Source organism: Mustela erminea, chromosome 1, assembly GCF_009829155.1.
Source record: "Mustela erminea isolate mMusErm1 chromosome 1, mMusErm1.Pri, whole genome shotgun sequence".
NCBI lineage: Eukaryota > Metazoa > Chordata > Mammalia > Carnivora > Mustelidae > Mustela > Mustela erminea.
The window spans coordinates 38,934,546-38,957,993 of NC_045614.1; the positions used below are offsets into that span (position 1 = coordinate 38,934,546).

At 40.3% G+C, this 23,448-nt stretch overlaps 1 protein-coding gene across 7 annotated transcripts in view; it reads right to left on the reverse strand.

Annotated features, from left to right (window-relative positions):
* Positions 1 to 23,448, reverse strand: part of FOXP1 (forkhead box P1) — a 579,941-nt gene that overhangs the window by 335,648 nt on the left and 220,845 nt on the right. The gene's annotated exons all lie outside the window — the stretch shown is intronic.

The following is a 23,448-nucleotide window of genomic DNA, read 5'->3' on the forward strand; positions in this document are numbered from 1 at the left end:
ATTTAAGATAATCAAGGGAGAAGCGGGACAACAGGATGAGGATGCTTGATGCCTAGTCCTTCCCTTCCCTGGGAACAGGCTAGAAGGTAAAAAAAACCACCAAAAGAAAACAGGAAAAAAATAAATAAATAAATCATTTATTTATTTATTTATTTATTTTTTAAATTAGGGGAAAATGTCAGGGGAGGAAGAGAGGACAGCAAGGCTGACCATGAATATCTTTATTTCTTAATGCTTCCTTGGGTTACCTCAATTAATAGTAAATACTATATAATATCTGACTGCACAGTCTAGTCCAACCTGGCTAGCTCAGTTCTCAGGAGCGAACTCAGCTCTGCTGCTTACCGGTCTCGTGATCTCAGGCAAGTTACTCAAGTTCTCTGTCCCTCAGTGTCCTCCTCCATAAAACGGGCTTAATTCTGGTGCATAATGTGCTTTTGAGGAAGAAATGTATTAATGGGAAAAGTGCTTACACAAGTGACTGGCACACAGTGAGGGCCACAGAAAGGATAGCCACTGTTTTCACAGGCAGGGATAATACAACTTATGTAAATCTCAAACTTCCTACGCCTCATTTCTGCCATCTCTACAAGCTGTTAATACGATCTGGTGATCTGCCACGCTCAAAGGTAGAAAAAAGGAGAGAATGTGTATTGGATTTGAAACTCCTTAAAAACACAGTGCTCAAATAAAATCAAAGGACTGATTTTTTTCCCCTCCATGCTGGGTGGAGAATCCTAGAGGTAAGACTGGAGTTTTCACCTCCTTCAGTAGAGGGTCGGTTGTTAGGTAGGAAAGAGCCCTAACCTAAGCTCAGAGTCACCTGCTTATCCCACCAATGACCAAAAAGAAATTGGGAGGGGGGGGAGTGGAACGTTCAAAGAAGGCAGGAGGAGAAACCGGCCTGGAAGCAAAAGGTATTGAAACACATTTTCTTGTACTTTTCAAGTCTGTGCATATAGATTCTGTTACTGATTTAGGATCTTAAACAGTTTGTTTATTTTTTAAATGCCTTTCAGCTCACCTTTAATAACATGTTTCTTTGACTTGGCTGAACTATGCCTCAGAAGAATTACAAGCGGGAATATGGCTGGGTGAAAGGTTCAGTGAACTAATCCACACCTGGTCCATGTGAAAAAAAAAGGGGGGGGCTCATATTTTCCATATAGAAACAAGTCTCTTTATATGAACCAGGCTTCTATTTAATCGGTAAGGCGCTTTCCACATCGTACAATCTTTCATGAGCTTCTTCAGTGGGGTGGGGAAAAGGCCACAGAAACACCACCCAGTCATACTGTGGAAATTTATCAGTGACAGTGGGGGCGGGGGGAAGAGGAGGAGAGAGTGGAAGAAAGAAAACCATAATCCAGTCAGAATAGGAAGTAGATTTATTTTACCAGAAATTCCTCAGCCAAGTTTTACCAATGACAAAAGAGGGTGACCTCAAAACGGACATTCAGTGAGACATATGTATGTCTTTGTGACCAAAAATCCATTTTCTCCCACCCCATCTGTGTGACCCAGACTTTGAGGTGGAAAGAATAAGGTTGTTTTTTTTTTTTTTTAAGATTGTATTTATTTATTTGACAGACAGAGATCACAAGTAGGCAGAGAGACAGACAGAGAGAGAGGAGGAAGGAGGCTCCCTGCTGAGCAGAGAGCCCAACGTGGGACTCGATCCCAGGACCCTGAGATCATGACCTGAGCTGAAGGCAGAGGCTTTAACCCACTGAGCCACCCAGGTGCCCCAAGAATAAGGTTTTGAGGGTGAAAAAAATCTCAGGTGAGAGAGAAGAACTAACACATTTCAGAGCGGAAAGTTACCTATGAGGGGGTCTAGTCAAGCCCCGTCCTCCTGGGGAGCAGACTCAGGGCGTGACTGAGGCCACACAGGTGGTGCAGAAGGAGCAGGGACGGGAGCCCCCGACTCCCCACAAACATGGAGAAGCAACAGACAGAGAATGTGGTCACTGGAAACACCCATCAGGCCAAAAGGACATTTCGGAGCAGGGTCCTGGGACCTGTCTCCCAAAGAGACGTAGAAGAGGGTAGAGGGCGTCACAAATGTCCCATAAATGCTGCCAGCCCACTGAATCTGAAGCTAGAATCCAAATGAGCTAGCTTTCTTCTATGAAGTCATTCACTACAAGGCTCCAACATCTTGTTTTTTCTTCAGTTTTATCCCTGAGGAAATTTATTTTCATCGTCTTTGGTTTGAAATAAGTGGAAAAAAAAAAAAAAAAAGATTATTTCTACACCCCAGTGAAGAGGGAGCAAAGGGAAACGGAAAGGACATGCCACTAGGAGGCAAGAGAGTGTGTTTCTTCTACTCCTGGATCTACTAGCAACTCACCAGGAATTTGGAAAGTCCCTCTGCGTCTCCAGACCTCAGTCTCCTTGCTGAGAGAGGAGCAGTACTCAGGGATAATGACCAACCATGACACCAACACCGTGGTCGCCTCAACAAGCGGTTAAAATACTGAAATACTGGTGTACGGGCTAGAAAGCAGCCTTTATCCCCAAGCCCTCGGCCATGACTATGCTCCCCAGGATCTTCCAGAGACAGACTTCCATAGTGCCCTGCTCTAATGCTAGGCTTACCGTCCCTCCCAGAAGATCAGTACCCCTGCTCCATCTGATGACTTCTTGAATCGTTGTGCCCGATGCCCTGAGACCTCTTCCAAGGCTGAGATGCAAGGACTCCCAGGGCCAGCCTATACCTGAAGGAAGCTACAACCTGGGGTCCAGCACCAGACAGAAGGGCCGAGACAAGCTGAACAGTGGACCCATGAGAGACCCACCTTTCCTACCACATGACTTCCCTCACTTGGGGCACCCGGATGTGGGCCTGGTGTCATGAGGCAAAGCAGTGGAATCGTAAGGCAAATTCTTAAGGCTAAATTGGTTTTCAAAAGCTGGAAAGAAATATATCACTGTGAAACTACACTCCGAATGAAATCCTAAGCTCTGAGGGAAATTACCAACACATGTAATCAAATTATATTTACCATGGAAATTTCTAATAGTTCATACTTTCTACTCTGCTTTTACAACTCTTTAGGAAAAGGAGTATTTCTCTATCCAACCTTCCAAATTTCCACAGCAGAGCTGAGGCAGTATGCATGCTGAAATACATAAGGGGAAAAAAAAATTCCCATTATTGTTTCCTTCAACCCTCTGTACCTTCCATGCCACCATTACTCACAAGTCACTCAAACATTTTGCTGGCTGACATGACGCATACAGTCACTTGATCAGGTGTGGGGTACCACATGGTATGAATAAATACTTATCCACAACCGCATATTAAATGGGAATTTGCAAAGGCGAGCTCCGGAGACAAAGACGTTTCTATATAGAAATATTAACTAAGAATTTAAGTAAATGGCCCCACTGGAAAAAAAAAAAAAAGTTCTGAGGTAGCAATATAAACTATACTTAATAGCAACAAAAAATATTTTCCTTTTGGGAAAGCAATTTGGACTTCTAAAAGTTACTGCCTTTCACGTGACTTTGGTACAGTATGGCTGAATTCTCTCATTTCCTAAAACACAGATGCTAGGCCCCAAAATTCTACTTTGCGAGAGTTAATTTTTTTTTTTTTTTAAACTCATCCTCTCCCAAATACAATACAACAAATAAGAAACTGTTTTGGTACCTTCCTCCCCGCCCCATTGTTATTTTCCTCAGCGCATGAGTATCACACGTCCCAAAGAACATATGTTCCCAAGGAAGAAAAAAAAAAAAGAAAAACAGGCTCTAGAACTAATACACAATGAAAAATAAATTTAAAGCAGCCTTCTGGTCTGACATAAGAATATAAAAATGATATGAGCAAGAACAGCTTAGTTTACATACTTTTCAGTCACAGCTGCTGCTCTGAAACCACAATACCTTTAAAATGACATTTTAAGGAAACAGATACGGCAAGGCTTTAGCCATAGCTAGACGCAGCTAACACCGAATTAACAGGGCTTCTCTCTTTTTGCCTGTACCTTATGTAACCCCAAGCAATGCCACAGTTAAAGAGAGAAGAGTGATTCAGTTCTAAATAATACAGTGATAAACACAGTGAAGTTACAAATAATTCTCCCCAGCAAGACATTTTTTCTTTTTTCTTTTCCCTTTAAAACACCAGACTCAGATCATCAAAACAGAGTTTTGAGGGGAGAAAGAACAAATCCCTTCTTCTTGGTTAATATTTAATTGGGTGCTAAAGATTTCTTGGAGAGACCTCTGCACCCCCAGTGACAAGAGCAGAGGAGGCTCCTCCTATCTCTGCAACAGATGCAGGCTCTTCCCTGAATAAACGAAAATAACATACAATTAAATCAGACTATTCAATTAATAAATTACTTCGGTGGACCTTGCAGGCCAAGGCCTATTTAATTACATAATTTAAAAAATATTTGCACATTGCAATCACTGAAATTGGCTTTGAGGTTTCATAATACACACTTAACACATGAGTTAGAGAACAAATTTATTTAATAAATGCAGGCCTAAGTGCTGGAAGGCCATACCACTCAAACTGCAAAATCACTTAGCACATCCTCAGAAAAAGCAAATAAACTTTTCCACTATTTAGACGTAGGCTGCTGCTGAATGTCAGGAGAAGCTGGCTGATTTTCTGCATTTTCTCTGTCATGTGTTGCCTGTAAATCTGACCATTTCAAGAGGTCATTAGAATAGAGCTAATGGGCAAAATGGTTCCAGTTAAAGATAAATTAAAGATAAACTAAGGTGGAAGATGTCAAGAACCCAGTAGTAAAAACCTCTTTAGACTAAAACAAAGAGAAGTCGTTTTACCTTCCCATTTTTCACTCCTTACAAGTCCAAAATCCCCCATAAATTAACATGGTTACTGAATGTAGAGATGTGTTCCATTAGAAAAGCACACACAAATTTAGGGGTGAGGAGGACATTCATAAAAAGGATAGAATTACATGGTATCCACAAAAAAGGCAGAAACCTTTCAAAGTGACTCTTTTTCTTATGGGTGGATTGGGGGCCTGGATACTGCCATTAAGTGAATTTTCTAGAAAACCGTTTGACCCCTTTAGCACCACAACTTGTTCTGCCCTCATGTTTTCGATGGAAACCTTTGTCAAACACATAAACTCCCAATAATCACTGCAAGCTTCTTACCCACGAGAGCCCTGAGCTTTTCCAGCTGTGTGGGGCTAACTCCTAACTAACACCCAAAGCCACCCGACCCCCTTGACAAACTTGTTACTTGTGTGGGGGTGAGGGGTGGGGGTCTTCTCCTTATGGACGTCTATCACATACGATCCAGCCTGCTGTGCTTCCACGTGCCTGCTCTGCTTACCTCCAAAAAGCCTCTGACTTGCTGCTAACTAACCACTAGTGAGAGAGTTATCTAAAGTTGTGTGATTTAAAATTTCTGAGTAAGGTTTAAGCCAAAGATTCTAGTGAGGCCTTGAAATCTCCATTAGCAAACAGATCAAGCAACTTCTTCTCTTAGTCCCTCGTCCCCTTCTCCACAAACTTCTGGAGCCATCCACTCTTCTGGTCTCCATTTATTCACCTCCCACATCTCCCTCTGTTCGTACTGAGGCACTGAAACCTGTCACCAGGGTCGTTCAGTGTTGAGTCTTTTCTGATCTGGTCTGGTCGGCAGGGCAGACCCTCTCCTCTTCTCCATACCTCCCATGTGAAGAGTCTCCCCTGTGACTCTGTTCCTCCATTATCCACCAACTTCTTCAGCACCCTCTTTTCCTCCGAGGACATCTCCTGCATTGTCCTTCCTCAGGGAACATCACCACCATTCATCAGCAAATAAGGCCAAAGACTCCAGAGGCAGCACTGAGGCCTCCATCACTCCACCACACTAATAGCCATAGCCCTCCCATTTTCTTTTCTTCATCCCAAAAGAGACTCATGAGCCCACATAAGAGAGCTTCCCATAGGTCCCTGCCATTGCCACCTCAAAGCTCCCTCCCGGCCTCTGCACTTGCTCTCCCCAAACCTCCCCAAAGGGAAGACTAAGTCATCTTGAAAAATACAAGTGGCAAAGTTTATTCAGTTCAGTTCACTTCAGTTCAGTTGGCTTTTCTCAAAACATCTTCAGATTTTTGCTACTGGGATACATCCCCAAGTTGATACGGCTGCTTCATGTCGCCTACACCCCAGGTGCATACCCCACCCCTACTCAATAAGCTCTTAGCTTCCAAGGCCCAGAAAGCTACGTTGAAGTGTCCAAAGGTATCAGAGAATCCTTCTTGATGTTGGCTGCTGCCTGGCCTTCTGGCCGCACCTCCGGCTGCTGCCCGGCTTCCGTTCAACCACCAACAAACACCAGTGCGTGCCCTGGACTCTCTCATCCCCAAGCCTACTACCTCCCTCTGCCCCTTCTCTCCTAGGCACTTCTCACCCATCCCACATAACTCAGGCATAAATGCCACTTCCTCTAAGAAGAAACGAATCTCTCTTTAGATGTACACCCCTGTAATTTGTTCCATGTACACACAATGCTTGTCCTAATATAGCAATGATTCCATTTTATTACATTGCTCTGTCTAACCAGTAGTTTCTCCCGGGGACCTGTACACCCATTCTATTAAAGCCACTTAATATATCTCTTTTCTTCCTTCTCCCTTCCTCGTTTATTTTTTTGGATGAGATAGAAATGATACACCATATTATATTAGATTCAGATGTACAACTAATAGATCTTCCTGAATGAATAAAGTTATTGAATTCTAGTAAACAAAATTAATGACAACAGCTCTTTGGTTCCTTCATGAAATCAACTCTTCCCAGTCTTTGTTCCTGCCCCCAATAAAACCATTGGGTAAGGCAAGGTCAAGCAGATTGCATCTGCACAGTATTTGTTCACAACTGTGAAGATGTTAAGAAAGGTTAGCATGGCGGTTATTTATGTGAATGAGTGGGATATAATTCGAACAAAAAGAAAATTTTACGTTCCCTCAAAGTAAAATCACCTTATTGTTGATAACACAGTGAAAAGGAAATAGAATGAGCAAGGAAGCTATAAGGATTTAATCAAATAGACTTCTTATAAGTAAGAATTGAGATTCACTACCCACCAAAAATGCAATTACCCTCCCCCCACTAACAGAGCTTTAATTTAGACACTGCACAAAAAAAGCTTTCAGGTTATAAGACAATTTTACATTAAGGTCTGAGATGAACCTTAATGCCATTCCCTCTCCCGGATCTGTGGTCTGCTAAACTTCAGCTTTAATAATAGGATCATACATCCCATCTCCAGAAACTCTAACTTTGCAGTCTTCAAAACTGCATACAAGAAAGAACTGTCATTGGTCAAACTCATGACCTCTGGTCTTGGGCAGATTTAGTAATAGTATAAAAACAAGAGGGGCGCCTGGGTGGCTCAGTGGGTTAAGCCGCTGCCTTCGGCTCAGGTCATGATCTCGGGGTCCTGGGATCGAGTCCCGCATCGGGCTCTCTGCTCAGCAGGGAGCCTGCTTCCTCCTCTCTCTCTCTCTCTCTGCCTCTCTGCCTACTTGTGTTCTCTCTCTATCAAATAAATAAAATAAAATCTTTAAAAAATAATAATAATAATAATAAAAACAAGAAACCTGGTAACAGCCAACAGCCCCAGACTCAAGAAATGACAACACCTACGTGACCAAAGGATAAAAGCCAACCTATGAAATGTGAAAAGACCAGATGGGCTATAAGCAACAAGCGAGGCCACAGAACATGGTCTCTGGGGTTCATATTTTCAGAAACCCAGAACTAGAAGTAACAGAAGAAACGTGCTGTTCATAATGCAACTACAAATAAACAGAAAACATATCAGATTTATTTTTTTGTAATTATGGCTGAGCGGAGTCATTTAACTACTCTGATCCTCCATTTCTTCACCTGTGAAACCGAGTAACGAGACCTGGATTGACAGTCAATTGAGATTTCATGTGTAACGCTCATTGGAGGACTTTCATTTGTCTATTGGGTGTCTATAATGGTACGTGAGTCAGATCATGTGTTTTGATACAACTCCTACCTTCGTTCATTCGGTCATGAACAAACACAAGTGAACACCACTCCAGGCGACATGGAATGAAATGAAGAGTAAGATTTAGCCCCTGCCCTCAAGGAGGTCACAGTCAAATTCTGTGCTGTCCCCCAAACAGCAGTCATTAGTCACAGGTGGATATTCCAATTAAAATTAAATGAAAACTAAAAACACATGTTCTCAGCTGCACTAGTCACATTTCCACTGCTCAGGAGCCACATGCGGCTAACCAGCTCCACAGGGGAGCTAGCTACCATATCTGAAAGCATAGAATATCTTATCATTGCGCGAAGTTTTACTGAATAGCTCTAGTCTAGAGGGGCAAGACGGTCAAGTACGTAGCTAAATTTTAACAAACTGTGATAAATGATAATTTGGTAGCAGAAAGGATTTATAATGGAGCTGATCTTCTTCAAGGATAGGGAGCTTGTTTTTCTAGAGCAAAGAGGGAGAGCTAGATGGAGGAAACCACATGGGTAAAGGCACAGAATGATCAAGAAACATTCTGAGTTCCAGGAGGGGGTGTAAGCTACTCTTAGTGACTAGCATATGAATGCATGGGAAAGCAGTGGCCAGAGATAAGGCTGGAGGAATAGTTAGGATCCAACTCTGAAGGCCTCACAAGCCAAAGTGGGAATCAGGACTCAATTCACAAAACAGAGACACTGAAGCAGTGGAGTGACCCATGTGATGTGTTTTATAGAAAACCACCATGCAGGGGTTTTCAGCTCTGGAGATACACATGAGAACTCCTCTGGAAAGCTTCTGAAAATGCTGATGCCAGAGCCTTTACCCTAACTAAATTAAACCCATTTCTGGGCATCAGGCCCAGACCTAAGTCTTAGAATCCCAAAGTGACTAAAGGGCAGTCAGGGTTGAAAACCAGTGGAGATGACAAAGAACTGGGAGTGTGATTAAGCTAGCAAGAAGAAGTGTAAGAGTCTACTGCAATGGTCCTAACAAAAGGTGATGGTTCACCTAACAAAGGAACAGGGAGGATGAGAAGAAAATGCTGACATTTGTAGAAGTTTCTAACACAGAATATGGCCTAGAAATGAAGAACATGAGCAATCAGAGAAGAAAACACGGAACACAACACAACAACTTCCATTACATGGCAGTAATAGCCAAGATCAGCAAAACAGAAAACTGAGCAGGTTAGGGAGGGGAAGAATGACAATTAGCTCAGTTTTATGGGCACCGCCTGCTATATTCCTCAGAGCATCCAGTAGAAAGGTCCAGGGGTCCACAGGAAATAGTTACCAGGATTCTGCTAGAGAAACAGGCCAGACACTGGGGTACAGAGGATTTGTGAAGAGTGCGTACAGAATCTGTATAGAGTAAAATATATTCCTTTAAACATCAACCTGTCAAAACAATAGAAAAGATACATGTGCACTTTCAAAATTCTGCTCTAACCCTCTACACCACAGCACACACTAGGGCCCATATCTGCCTGGCATCAGCAACAGGCCACTGGTATCCTGTCCCAACATTACCGCCTACTAACTGTACAGTCTTGAACAAATCATTTGACTATCTGGGTCTCACCTTTAATTTCTAAACAGTTAAAGGCGAGTGCTGACCTAGACCTAGATGCTACCAAGAGGTCCCTCTAGTTTGATGAGTCTATGACATAATACATTCTGCAGATGAGAAATTATACATATCATTGATACTAATTCTGTCATTTATATATGTACTCATTTACTTTAAATCACATTTACTTATATGCCAGAAATATTATGTACTGAGATTATATACATACACTTCAAAAATTAGTTTCAAAAGTTTTATATTTCTCTTTCATCTTAAAGTTAGCCATCAAAAAGTCACACTCAACATACTGTTTACTCCAGAATACCAATTCTGTTTTGTTTTTCCTTTTCAACTTTAAAGAGGTTGCAAACCAATGCCAACAGGAGCAGTGGGTCATGCTGATGAGTAAAGCAGGCCAGAGGAAAAGAAAAATTTTAGGCCGCCCCCTTGGCTACAGCAAGCAGCCCCCAACCAGCTCCAGGACACAGCTAACATCTGAGAATGTGGGCCCCAGTTTTGTTGCACTTTTTCATAAGGCCCAGAGCTGCAGGGTTGTTTTAGATGGAATCCCTTGATATTTAAATGCGGGCCACCGACACAGGTTAGTCTAAAACGTGCAGACCAAACACAACAGGCTGAATCCGCCGGACTGTGCTCTTCTACAAAGCAAGTCATTCTGCTGTGGCTTTTCATCTTGAAAGACCTAAAACACGCACCAGAACAAGAAGCTCTCTTAAGTTCCTGGGATGATCCTGACAATGGGTTTGACCCTAAGCAAGTCTGACCAGCAGCACCAGTAAGGACCTGAAGCTCCCTTCACACTGAGTGCCTAATTAAAAAAAAAGAAAAGAAAAAAGAAGAAGAAGAAGAAGAAAGAAAGAAAAAGAGAATGCCTACAAAATGCATTAATTCCTATAAAACATCTGTGTGGAGTCTGAATGGAGAGAAGAACACCTGATAAAGGAGTTCTTTCTGTCCTAAATATCAGGTGGACTTTAGCACTTAGAGAGAAAAATGTGATGATTTATATTCTACTGATAGCAGCCATACACTCCTCAGTGCATTCTAAATAGAAAAACGCTTTACTTAGCAGCAACATCGCTCTATTTCTTGTGTTCAAACACGGGGGAGAAAAACCTTTCTCTTATCATTATACCTTGTTTGTTTGTTTGTTGTTTGTTGTTTTCAATGAAGCAGTCTGGTGTACATTAGCAGGGAGAGGCCAACTGTACAAGGAATATGCCATTACTCTCTTCTTCCAAAGCATAATGAAATGTGATCTTCTACTACGAGATCACCTAAAAACCCATGCGGAGGGGAGGTGCTGCTAATAAGAGGGGTTTTTATTCAAGAGGACTGTGCCGTACATTGGACTCAATGGTGGGAAATCCACGGGAAAAGCATCACAAGAGACAAAGATGAAAAACAATGATCCAATAATAAGGCTCCCAATGATGCTTTAAAAAAACACCTGGTAGCAACTGAGTTTTGACTTCCTTCTGTGACGACTGTGATGGCAGACTTGATGGGAGATCTAGCTCCCAACACAAAACCTGTAAGAGTCCTTCAAGAGAGAAGAGTATGTTTTCAAACCAAGTACAATTCAACAAAAGCATCCTCATAAACGTATCTGCCTTGAGAAAAGATTTCCTGTCATGCTCACTGGTTGTATGTCTTAGGTAGGTAAATATCAGGGTACGTTTCAAGCAAATCCCTAAACTCCACTAATAACTGGGAAGAGGAAGAAAACAAAGGATGCGGCAGTCGGAAGGATGACGCGTGCTAGGCTGTCTGCGACAGCAGGGTCTGGATGAACTCTAAATCTAGAGGGACCTGCAGGATGGAGTAAAAAGTGATGGTAGACCAAACCAAGAATAGCAGCAGTAGGAAGAGAAGCGATAGTGTGAAAGCAACACTTCCTGTGGACCAGGTACACTACTAGGCTGTCCTTTGTCCCATTTAACAGATGAGGAAACTAACGAATGGCACAGCACGGGTTTGAATTCTGCTGTCTGTGTTAGAATCCACCATCTCAACCACCATGCTATGCTGTCTCCCCAAATTGGAAACCAAAGCGCAGTATGGAACAAAAGCAGGTACAGACCAAACAAGAGGTGAGAAGAGAAAAGATGCCTTCAGAAATGCTCGTGAAGGGCTAACTCTGATGGGTCGATGGGGAGAAACAGCTGAAAGGGAGGAGGTGACAGCCTTGCTATCACTCCAAAGACAGAAGTGACGCAGACTCACTGTACTGGAAAAGGTTTCCCAGCCACAACATAGAGGTCACTTGCTTTCTTCTCAGTTGGCCAGCTGCAACAGAATTGAACTGTGATTAAATATATACTCACAAACCATGAAATCTGATCAACAATCAACTTCTAGACAAAGTTATAAACAGAGCAAATGACCTGATAAAAAGGGTAGTTCAATTCTGTAAGTACATACCCACGGATGGTGTTTACTGATCATAACATGTGTCTGAATCTTAAAATACCTCTAATCTCTCACTCTTTTGCTAATTAGCTCTTTCCAAATCAAGTGCACATACATGTTTATTTTAGTGAGACACACACATGCCTTTCGAATCAGAGATCCGTCCCCCCAGGACATTCCCTCAACCTTCCACACAGCAAAGAAGGCCAACAAGTACCTCAGGTATGAATCTAGACCAACACCAGGAAGTCTGTTCATGAGCATCACAGACACTTGAAATTATTTTCACTGGTGCAACAGCTGTGTTCAAGATGCAGGATAAGCTGAAAAGATCATGAGTGGCAACACCAAGGAGCCAAATACCTTCAAAACTGCCCCTGAGGCCCAGCTCTCATTTGGTACTATGAGAAAACACTGTTCCCTTTCAGTTAGAAACATGTCGATTCTGCCATCAAAATGTTATCACTCGCTCCTCATAGTACAGCTTTTTAATATGACGCCTGCTGGAGTACGTGAGGGCAGGAAAGAAGGACTCCAAGGAACAAGTTGTATGACTTTTCTGGGCTTACTTCCTGAAACGGCTCCGCCCATCTGGCAGAATTCTAGCCGAGACTTGCCTTCAGTGCATTCTGCCAAAATGACAGTGAGGTTGTACAAGGAGGAAACACATAACCCTGCCTTACTCTTAATTATGGCATCTACCATACTGACCAGAAGACCCTGACAGATTTGGGATGCTTACACTGATCCGTTCAGATCTCAGTACTGAGGTTGATTGGACTCCTTAGACCTGAACAACCAGCCTGAGGCTGTCTGATAAGGCGGAATATGACCTCACCAACCCACTTGGCTGCAATGGTTTAGACAGCTGGAACGATGACCCAGCTAAACACTGAGCTCTTGGTTCACAAAGTCTAGACCTATTAAATGTCAAAAACCAGGACTGCCCCACAGGATCAGAGATCAGGAACTACAAAAACAGTCAGAAACGATTAACAAAATGTTATAAGCACATACCTATCAACAAAGGATATTAAACAACATGCTGCTGAACAACCAAATGGGTCAAAAAAGTCAAAAGAAAAAGAATAATATACCTCCAGACAAATGAGAATGAAAATATAACATACCACAATTTATGGGATGCAGCAAAAGCAGTTCTAAGAGAGCAGTTCAGAGCAATAGATGCCTATCTCAAAAAAAAAAAAAAAAAAAAAAAGAAAAGAAAAAGAAAAGTCTAACTTTAAAAAGTCTAAAACAGGCTAACTTTACACCTCAAGGAGCTACAGAAGAAACAACTGAGCCCAAAATTAGTAGAAGGGAGGAAACAACAAAGATTAAAGCAGAATAAAAAAATAGAAAATTTAAAACAATAGAAAAAAAATAAATGAAATTAGGAGTTGATTCTTTGAAAAGAAAAACAAATTTGGCCAACCTTTAGATAGACTCATCAAGATAAAAAGACAACTCAAAATCAGAAATGAAAGAAGAGATGCTATAAGTGACAGAAACCCAAAAAGAGCATAAAAGACTACTGTGGAAAAGTGGAAGCCAACAAACTGGACAACCTAGAAGAAACAGATAAATTCCTAGAAGCACACAAGCTACCTAGACTGAAACTTGATGAAATACAAAATCTGAATAGACCGTTTACTAGTAAGGAGATTGAATCAATCATCAAAACACCTCTCAACCAAAAACCTGACAGGTTCACTGGTGAATTCAACCAAACATTCGAAGACTTAATACCAATTCTTCTAAAACTCTTCCAAAAAATACAAGAGAAAGGAACTCTTCCACACTTGTGTTACAAGGAGAATTACCCTGATACAAAAACCAGACAGGGATGCCAAAAGAAAAGAAGATTATTAGCCCAAATCCCTGATGAACACAGAGGTAAAAGTCTTTAATAAAACATGATCAAACTGCATTCAACAACACATTAAATGTAAACAACACACAGCATGATCACATGGGATTTATTCTAGGGATGCAAGGATGGTTCACCATGTGCAAATCAATCACTGTGATATACTACATTGACAAAATGAAAGATAAAACAACATATGATCATCACAATAGAGGCAGAGAGAGCATCTGAAAAAATTCAACATCTATTTACAATAAAAATTCTTTAAAAAACAGGCAGAGAAGGGAATAGACTCAACATAATAAAAGCCATATATGGAAAGTCCACAGCTGATATCATATTCAATGGTGAAAGGCTGAAAGCTTCTATTCTATGATCAGAAAAAGGACAAAAAATTACCATGGCTCACTCCTGCCATGATAATTCAACATAGTATTGGAAGTCCTGACCAGAGCAATTAGGTAAGAAAAAGCAATAAAAGGAAGAAAAGGAAGGAGTATACAAATTAGAAAGGAAGAAGGAAAACTCAGTATTTGCAGATAACATGATATTATATAGAGAAAATGCTAAAGACCCCAGCAAAAAAAGTTAGACCTAAGAAACAAATTAAGTAAAGCTGTAGGATTCAAAGCCAATACACAAAAATATGTTGTGTTTCTATACACTAATGGCAAACTCCCAGAAAGAGAAATCAAGATAGCAATCCCATTTATAATTATACCGAACAAAAAATAAGAATAAATTTATCCAAGGAAGTGGCAAACTCATATATTAAAAACTATAAGACATTAAGCAAGAAGTTGAAGGAAAGAAGGAATACACAAATAATTGGAAAAATACTCCACTCTCATGGATTAGAAGAATTAATATTGTTAAGATGTCCGTACTACCCAAAGCAATATAAATATTCAAAAATTGTAAAATTTGTATGGAACCTTCAAGGCCCTAAATAACCAAAGCAATCCTGAATTAGAAAAACAAAGCTGGAGACAGAATGCTCCCTGATTTCAAACTACATTACAAAGTTAAAGTAATTAAAATTAAAACAGCATGGTATTAAAAGAAATGATCAAACAAACAAAAAGCAGAAATACAGAGAATGAACCCATAAATACAGAGAACGAATAGACATTTTTCCAAAGAAGATACACAGATATACATAAGAAATTTATAGCAAAATTAGGTGACTAGGTATTGCCTGAAACACAAAAGTACAAACAGTTAAGGAAAAGCCAATGCTAACTACAAGTCCTGCAGATCAGCAACATCTGTGTGGAAAGGAGAGGGAAACAACAGGGCAACTGAAGGACTTGAGAAAGAGAACCCCCCAAATTGCAATAAAGTAGTAAATGGAAAGTATGATGAGCCAATTTAAAACAGCAGCAGAACCCTGGGAGGAATTTCTCCCATTCTAGGAAGGAGTCAGTACACAGGACTTACATGAAGAGACTGTGAAACGTCCGGAGTAGTCCGGTACATACAACCACTTGAAATGGAGCTGGTGGGACTCCATTCTAGCACTGGACCTCATACTCAGGAAAAACTGCTGGAAATCAAATCAAAATTGAAAAAGACGGAAAATCAAAAGGAAAGAAAGACAAAGTCCAAAAGTTGTAGGCAAGGGAGACAGAGTCAAGAAATTTTAGAAAGCAGGGCAGTAACCCCCTAGTAGAAACTAGACCAGAAGAGGGAGCTCCATGAAGTCAGAAGAACTATCTAAATCAAGCCTCCCTAAGTAAAAATTTAGAAAAACCACTTACACATAGAAATGAGCAACAAGAACAACAACAACAACAACAAAAATTCTGAGCTCAAATGCTACACAAAGTTAAAAGAAAGAAAAAGGAAAAGAATAAAAATGAAAGCACATGCCAGAAAGACATGCCCTAGGGCAGATCAAAACTGCAACCTATTTTAAAATGAGCTAAAAGACATTGGGTATAGGATAAAAAGGCATGAAAAAATAACATAAATCAGAATTAGAAAAACTGAGAAATGAGGGAAGAAAGAAGGAACCTGAAAAAAATCATTTTTAAAATGAGGCATACACCAGGACACAAGAACAAAGAAATATGATAAATAATGCTTTAAAACCTGAGAGAAAAAAGGAGAAAAATTCTAAAAATAAAAAAGAAATGAAGATAAAAAGAATTTAAATGATAGCATCAAAATGCTGAAGACAGGTAAAGAAGATCCAACATACAGAAAATAGGAATCCCTGAAAAGGAAATCAAAGGAAGTGATCTGTCCAAATACTTAAAACTATAATACAAAGAAATGTTCTTGACATTTAAAAAAATAAATAAATAAAATAAAATAAATCTGGGAATGTATGTCAAAGAGGACACTGGATACTAGAGCATTTTGACTCAAAATGACCAAGACCAAAACACACTGTGTAAAATCATTGTACTTAAGACTTACACCAGGGGTGCCTGGATGGCCTAGTCAGTTAAGCATCGAACTCTTGATTTCGACTTAGGTCATGATCTCAGGGTCATGAGATGGAGCCCTTCCCCTCTTCCTCTCCCTCTGCCCCTCCACCTGCTTACACACACTCTGTCTCTCAAATAAATAAATAAATCCTACAACTCCCCCACCCCCTGCCCAAGAAAAAGGTCTTGAGCCAGAGGAAAATAAAATAACACCATCAAGATACTTTAAAAATGTGAACCAATAATTTTACACCCAGCAAAACTGCCTTTTAAGTGTAAAGGGTACAGTAAACTGTTATCAAAATTCAAGAATTCAGAGAATATAGACTCCATGAGCTCTTCCTATGGAATCTAATAGAAAATGAGCTTTAGACAAAATGATAGAGATATCAATGTAAAGACTAGTGTTGAGTAATGAATATACTTACCTGCAGAACGAAGATTAAAACTGGGTTAAAGGGAGCAAGTATAGTATAAACAGCTGTATGCTCTGAAAAGACAAGCAACAGAACACCATTAAAAAAAAAAATAGCACAGAAAGAAATTTGGAAGAGTATAGGGAAAATGTTTAACTCTTTTTGGTAATTATAATTAGAGGTGGTAGTATTAGTATTGTTGTTCTGAGACTAATACACATATGGTGGATAAATAAGCAAGTTAGTGATTATGCGATATTCTAATTCTACCCTCCCCCATATTCTTTTTTTTAACTGAACTGTAATTGACATACAGTGTTATATTAGTTTCAGTTGTACAACGTATTGATACAACAATTCTATAAATTACTCAATGCTTACCACCCCATATTCCTGAAAACCAGGAAGAAAGAATATAAGTATGTAACAGGTAAGAAGCTAATTAAAAGCCCTCCAATACTGAATATGAAACAGAAATATCAACATGAATGAGACCTAGCACAATAATCAAGATAAAATGACCAAATCAGGAACAATGAGTGTTAACACTAAAGAAAACTCTTGAAACACAAATCTCCACTAAAGAAAGTGTTCTTAGACAGATGGCTTATTTCAGTTCTCAGGCAAGAAATTTGCAAAGTAAATCTGCTACTGTCCTAGCAGTGAGCAAAGACGCTCCCAAAGACTAGTAGGATCTTCTCAGACAGATCAAGGAGTTAACGTAAAGAAGTGCCATGATCAAAGGTGGACACTCTTCAATAAAAAATAAGAAATGTAATGGATTGAAACTGACTAACATTTAAATTCATGGTTCAGGAAGATATTAAAGTTTACCGATGGCTTTCCGAGAGTAATGTGGAACCAATTCATTATTTTGAAAATTGGCAAACAGAAGCAAGTATTTATTTATCCTGTATTTCCTATATGAAGAGATCCACTGGCTACCCGAAGAGTAGATAAGAGTAAAATTACAAACATACTGCAGCTAATAAACAGAATTAGAATATCACCATTTTGCAACTCCTAGTGAATTAATGGATCCGGGCAGTGAGCACTAATGGCTCTTACTATCACAAAAAGAAAGACAGTAAAATATTATTGTCCCTCCTGAGTGAAAGAACATAACACCACTTAGAGTCTCGCTAAAGGCATCAAATATAAGCCTCTGGATCCAGCCACCAATCTGAAGGAAATATAGAGGGCGGAGGAACACGTGCACTGAGGATGTAATCAGCAAAATCAGACTCTTGGAAACTCTACAGTTCAGATGACCAGGGTCCTCCCAAAGGTAGCGTGTGAAGAAAAGAACAGAGGAAAACTTGCAAACTGAGAAACTTAAAAGATGCATCAATTTATTTGTTTTTTTAATTAACATATGATATATTATTTGCCCCAGGGGTACAGGTCTGTGAATCAGCAGGCTTACACACTTCACAGCAATCACCATAGCACATACCGTGCCCAACATCCACAACCCAGCCACCCTACCCCTACCCCCCAACCACCCTCAGCTTATTTCATGAGATTAAGAGTCTCTTACGGTTTGTCTATCCTCCTGATCCCATTTTGTTTCATAGATATATCCATTTTAAAAAAGGGAGCGGTAATACTAACCTATGGTGTCTAAGAATGCACCTGTAGGTAATAAAATAACAATAATAATAATTATTAAACAAAGGGAAGTGATTCCTAAATGTACCCGTTACTGGGGTGCCTGGCTGGCTCAGTCAGGACACCATGCAACTCTTGATCTCAGGGTCTTGAGTTCAGGCCCCTTTTTTGGATGCAGACCCTACTCTAAAAAAAAAAAAAGAAATTAATAAGAGTACTTGTTACTTTTGGAAGGGGCTATTAGTGGGATAAGGCACATGAAATGTCTGGGTGGCTGGCAAAGTTCCATATCTTGACTGGAACGCATGTTACAAAAATACCTGCCTTAGAACAAGTGACCTATAAATACATACATATGCATGAATGTTGTTCAATACAACGATCACTAGCCTCTTGTGCCTATTAGGCTGTAAATTAATTAGAACTAAATAAAATTTAGTTTCTCAGCCATCTTAGTCAACTTTCAGGAGCTCAGTAGACAGTGGCTACCTTTCAGGCAAGTGCAGAAATAGGACACATTGTACAGAACCAGCTGTGTGTGTGTGTGTGTGTGTGTGTGTGTGTGTGTATGCACGCACATGTGTTTGGGTGGTTTTCTATAACTGTATTTTCCTTTATAATAAAAATTTTAAAGTGCATGCCCTCAAAATACATTATCCAAGTGCATTTATTTGAATTTATCTCAAATACATGAATATTGGCTCATCTGTGATGCAATAGCAAAGGGCATACACCTTCCAGAAAAGAGATGAAGAACATGAAACCAATTTATGGTGTTATGTAGCAGGGACCCAAGGAGTCCGATGGATCTGATTTAAAGTTACTGGAACGAGAAACTTTCACCTCAAGGACAATGTTCTCGTGCCTAGAAAAGGTTAATAAGTTCTTCTTCACTATGGATTGATAACCAATCATTTCAATTATCATTAAACATTTATTAGACATTGGGAGCAGACAAGGCTATGGCAAACTAGGGCAGCAGAGTCCCTGCCAAACGGACACTCCACACAAGTCACTTCAGATACGTAACCCAATGACACAAAAGGGGGATGAGGGACGCGCTCCTTCCCCCCGAGCTGGAGATCCTTCGGTCAAACACATCATACCTTGGTGCTATTGCTGAGCTCACAGTGAAGATGAAGGAGGAAGCTCCTTTGAAGAGATTCGAAGGAGGGATATGAAAGCAAAAAATAAAAGGTTGGCCAATGGAGTCATAAAATGTTTTCAAGCGGAGCAAATGACTTAAGAGAAATGGAAGGCTAGACGTTCACACAGATCAAAAGGAGATCTACAAATACGTTACATAACAGAGCGAGGGCCTGAGAAGAAACAATTTAGAGGTCAACACAGAGCCTCGCAGAGAAGCCAGGTACAAAAAAAGCAGGGTGTCCACTAATCCCCTCCTGTTGTTAGCGGGTCAAGGGTCGGGGCTATGGGAGAGGATAATTCCAAAGGAGGCATTCGGAATAAACGGAAGAAGAGGGAGGAAAGAAACATCTTAACTACAAAGCACCCCCTCCAACTAAGTCTTTAGTTATCTGGGGGAATATCAATATTTTCGTTAAAATCATGTAATGGATGCTAAAACATATAGAGGAAAAACACAAGACGAAGGAGCTTGCCACCCAGTGTAGTAAAAAGGGCACAGACGTTCATTCACTGTTAAAAGGTGTGGAAAATCTATAATTTCAAGTTACACTTTGGTTACCACAAAAGGTACCACACATTAAAAAGCAGGCCAGGGGTGCCTGGGTGGCTCAGTGGGTTAAAGCCTCTGCCTTCGGCTCAGGTCATGATCTCAGGGTCCTGGGATCGAGCCCCACATCAGGGGTATCTGCTCCACGGGGAGCCTGCTTCCTCCTCTCTCTCTCTGCCCGCCTCTCTGCCTCCTTGTGATCTCTGTCTGTTAAATAAATAAATAAAATCTTTAAAAAAAAAAAAAAAAAAAACACAGGCAGGCCAGCGTTGAGTCACGCTAAGAGAAGATCATCTAGAAAATGATGCCAGAAGGGGTTATGGGCACATGATCAGAAAAAGAAGAAAACCAAAAATCAACAGGACCTACCTTTCCCCTCTTATTCCAGTCTGAGCCTTTCCATCTCAGAAAGTCCATCGTATGCTTGCGTGTGTCTGGATCTGATCCAAAGAGTCTGTATAAGCTCTCTCTTACATTTTATTCTATCAAGAAAGATTTGGCAACTGAAATCTATCATGATGTCAAAAGGTAGCTGACAACAGAAAACGCATCCCGCTGAGCCGATGCCGCACACGGCTAAATTTACAACAACAGGAGTATCATAAAAATTATAAGAACTGCAAATTAACCACTGATTTCTAGTTCCCGGACATAAATAATGGTAAGGACCTGGACAACTTCCAAACATCTTTACCACTGTTTAATTTGTCAAAATCTATCAAGAGGGTTTCAACCACAGACCTGTCCTCTAAGGTACATTATCATTCCCACGCTTAGATTAGCCTCGGTGGCAGCCCAAGTCAGACTGCATAATTACAAAGGCTCCATCAGGATCCTTCTCCGGCTTTTGTTAACTCCTCGATGTGGCAGTATTTCACTCTTCCTTAAGTACCATTCTTACTCTCAATTAGTTATTTAAGATCATTGAAAAATTTGGCTCTAATTTTGTGAGCTACGTCTGTGCTTTCAAAATTAGTCCCTCATTACAGTGTTAAGGTTCCTACTGGGCTCAAATTAGCAAGATTCTCTGTTTACTTCCTATTTGTGAACCAGGAAGGCTAGCAGCAGTATGGTGCTAGAGTAGTGAGCTGACAGCTGTGGGGAAACCCAGCAGGTAGGGAGGTCACACGTTGAAAAAAAAAATATGAAAAAAGATAGTCATTCCTCTCTTGGAGAAAGTTAAGATGCAGAACTACGCGGCTTCCCCCACTAGCTATCAGCTCTACGGACTATTCAGAGACATGCAAGAAAAGAAAATACCTTAAACATACATGTACAATCTCTTCAGCCACACAGCATTTCATTCCTGTGAAATTAAAAAAAAAAAAAAAAAAAAAAGCAATGGCTTAACTATGACATCACTCATCGCTGAACACCAAAACAAGGTTAAGGATAATAAAATGGCAAAAGAAATAGAGAAATCAAAGATAAATGCCTTTAACAAATGTATTCAGCGAGGAATGATCTTTTAGGTATAAGTACGTAAGCCTGTGTGTCTGTGTTGTGTGTGTGTGTGCGTGTGTACTACCCCATCCTTGCTTTTCCAACTGACATATGCCTAGAACAAATTTACAATACTGCTGAAAAGAAAAAAAATTAAATGTTTGGCCATAACATTGTTAGCAAAAACCATCAGTGAGCAGTATCATGGCCTAAGTAGAAGCTGTATATGCATTTGTGCAAAAACTAGGCAGTTCTAACTCTATGATTAGCCCTAATACAATGAGTGTAGGGAGATGTTCGATAGATACTAAGTAAATCTAGCATACACTACTTGAACCCAAATTGGTTTATTTCACATTTCTGTATTTGGGGGGAAAAGCAATTTCTGTGTGACAGATGCACCTGGAGTTTGCCACGTGGCCCTATACACAGAAAGCACGGTAGAGTCACAGATTTAGAAACAACGAGAAAATTGCATTTTATTCTTATTTGCTTAAAAAAAAAAAAAAACCAACAAACCAAAAAGCATATTTTCCCCATGGAACATGTTTGCATTCAGTTAGTCCATGTCGACACAGAGTAAGTGAAGAGTAGAGATGAAATGCTGAATTACATCTGGGTCAGTCAAAGCGCTCAGTCACCTGCTACTGAAGATAATGTTGGCTTGGCCTTAACTGGTGGACCCTACTGGTCACTTACAGTAATAAAATACATGGGATAAATAAGCCATCAATCTCCCTTTCTCTTTACATGTGTAAATGTGGCCTAAATGCCTCCATCAACGTCAGAGAGCTGCTATACTATAAAGCCAAGGTTTTTCATCAGTGTGGTGTTCTTTTTGAACTCTAAAACTCAGTAAAGTCCTGAAAGTAGGTGACACAACAAGAGTACTCTTTTTTGGTCCCCTCAAGAAAGTCGTTACCTAAAAACAGAGCTCCCAAACACGTGAAGCAAAAACTAACAGGAAGGGAGGGAAGAACAGACAAATTCAATTAAATGGCGGGAGAATTCAACACCCCGCGAACAATAATGCATAGACCTAGTCAGAAGAACAACCAGGAAATAGAAGGCATGAATAAACCTAGCAGACATCTATAGAAAACTCCCCCCACCCACAGAATAGAGACTCTTCTCAAGTGCACATGGGACATTCTCCAGGAGTGACCATAAGTTAAGCCATAAAACAGACCTCAAGAAATTTAAAAGATTTAAAAGATGAAAATAATGCAAAGTATGTTCCCCAATTACAAGGAAATGGCATTAGGAATCAATAACAGAAAGAAGTTTGCAAAATTCACCAATATGCAGAAACTAAACATACTCCTAAATAACCAGTGGGCCGAAAAGAAATTAGGAAATACTTTGAGATGAATGAAAACAAAGAAATAACCCATCGAAACTTAAGACACAAGTAAAGCAGTGTTCACCGGGAAAGGTGTAACTGGAAACAACCATACCCAAAAAGAAGAAAGAGTTCAAATAAACTAAGTCTTAGTTTGATTTAATCTATCAGTTCACAGTTCTCTCTAGAGATCAATTTTTCTAGCCATAATACTGAATAACTTCTGCGACAGTCATCTTTACTCAGTAGAGACAGGAGTTTCAAGTTGTGTTATACAGAATACCACATTATTTTCCAGAGAAGCTTTGGGTAGATTCTCTTCCTAATAATTTCCTAAATGAGGAAACAGACAAGTTAGCAGAAGACACAGCTTTACAACTTAGCTTTCTGAATTTCTATCTGGTAGGTTTTCTGATGCACAGATAACTAGCCTTGTGAAGGTAAACCTTGCGTGGCTCATCAGGTTGACATGCGCCCCACCAGTAAATGCTTAGTTGCCTGTTACCATCTTTCTTAACACATATCCACAAGCATCTTCACGTACCCACCAGGAATGATCAGACTCCACCACGAAACTGCTCCCAACTTGTCAGGCCACCTCAGTTCAAGATAAGTATCACCAGTCTCCCCACCAAGA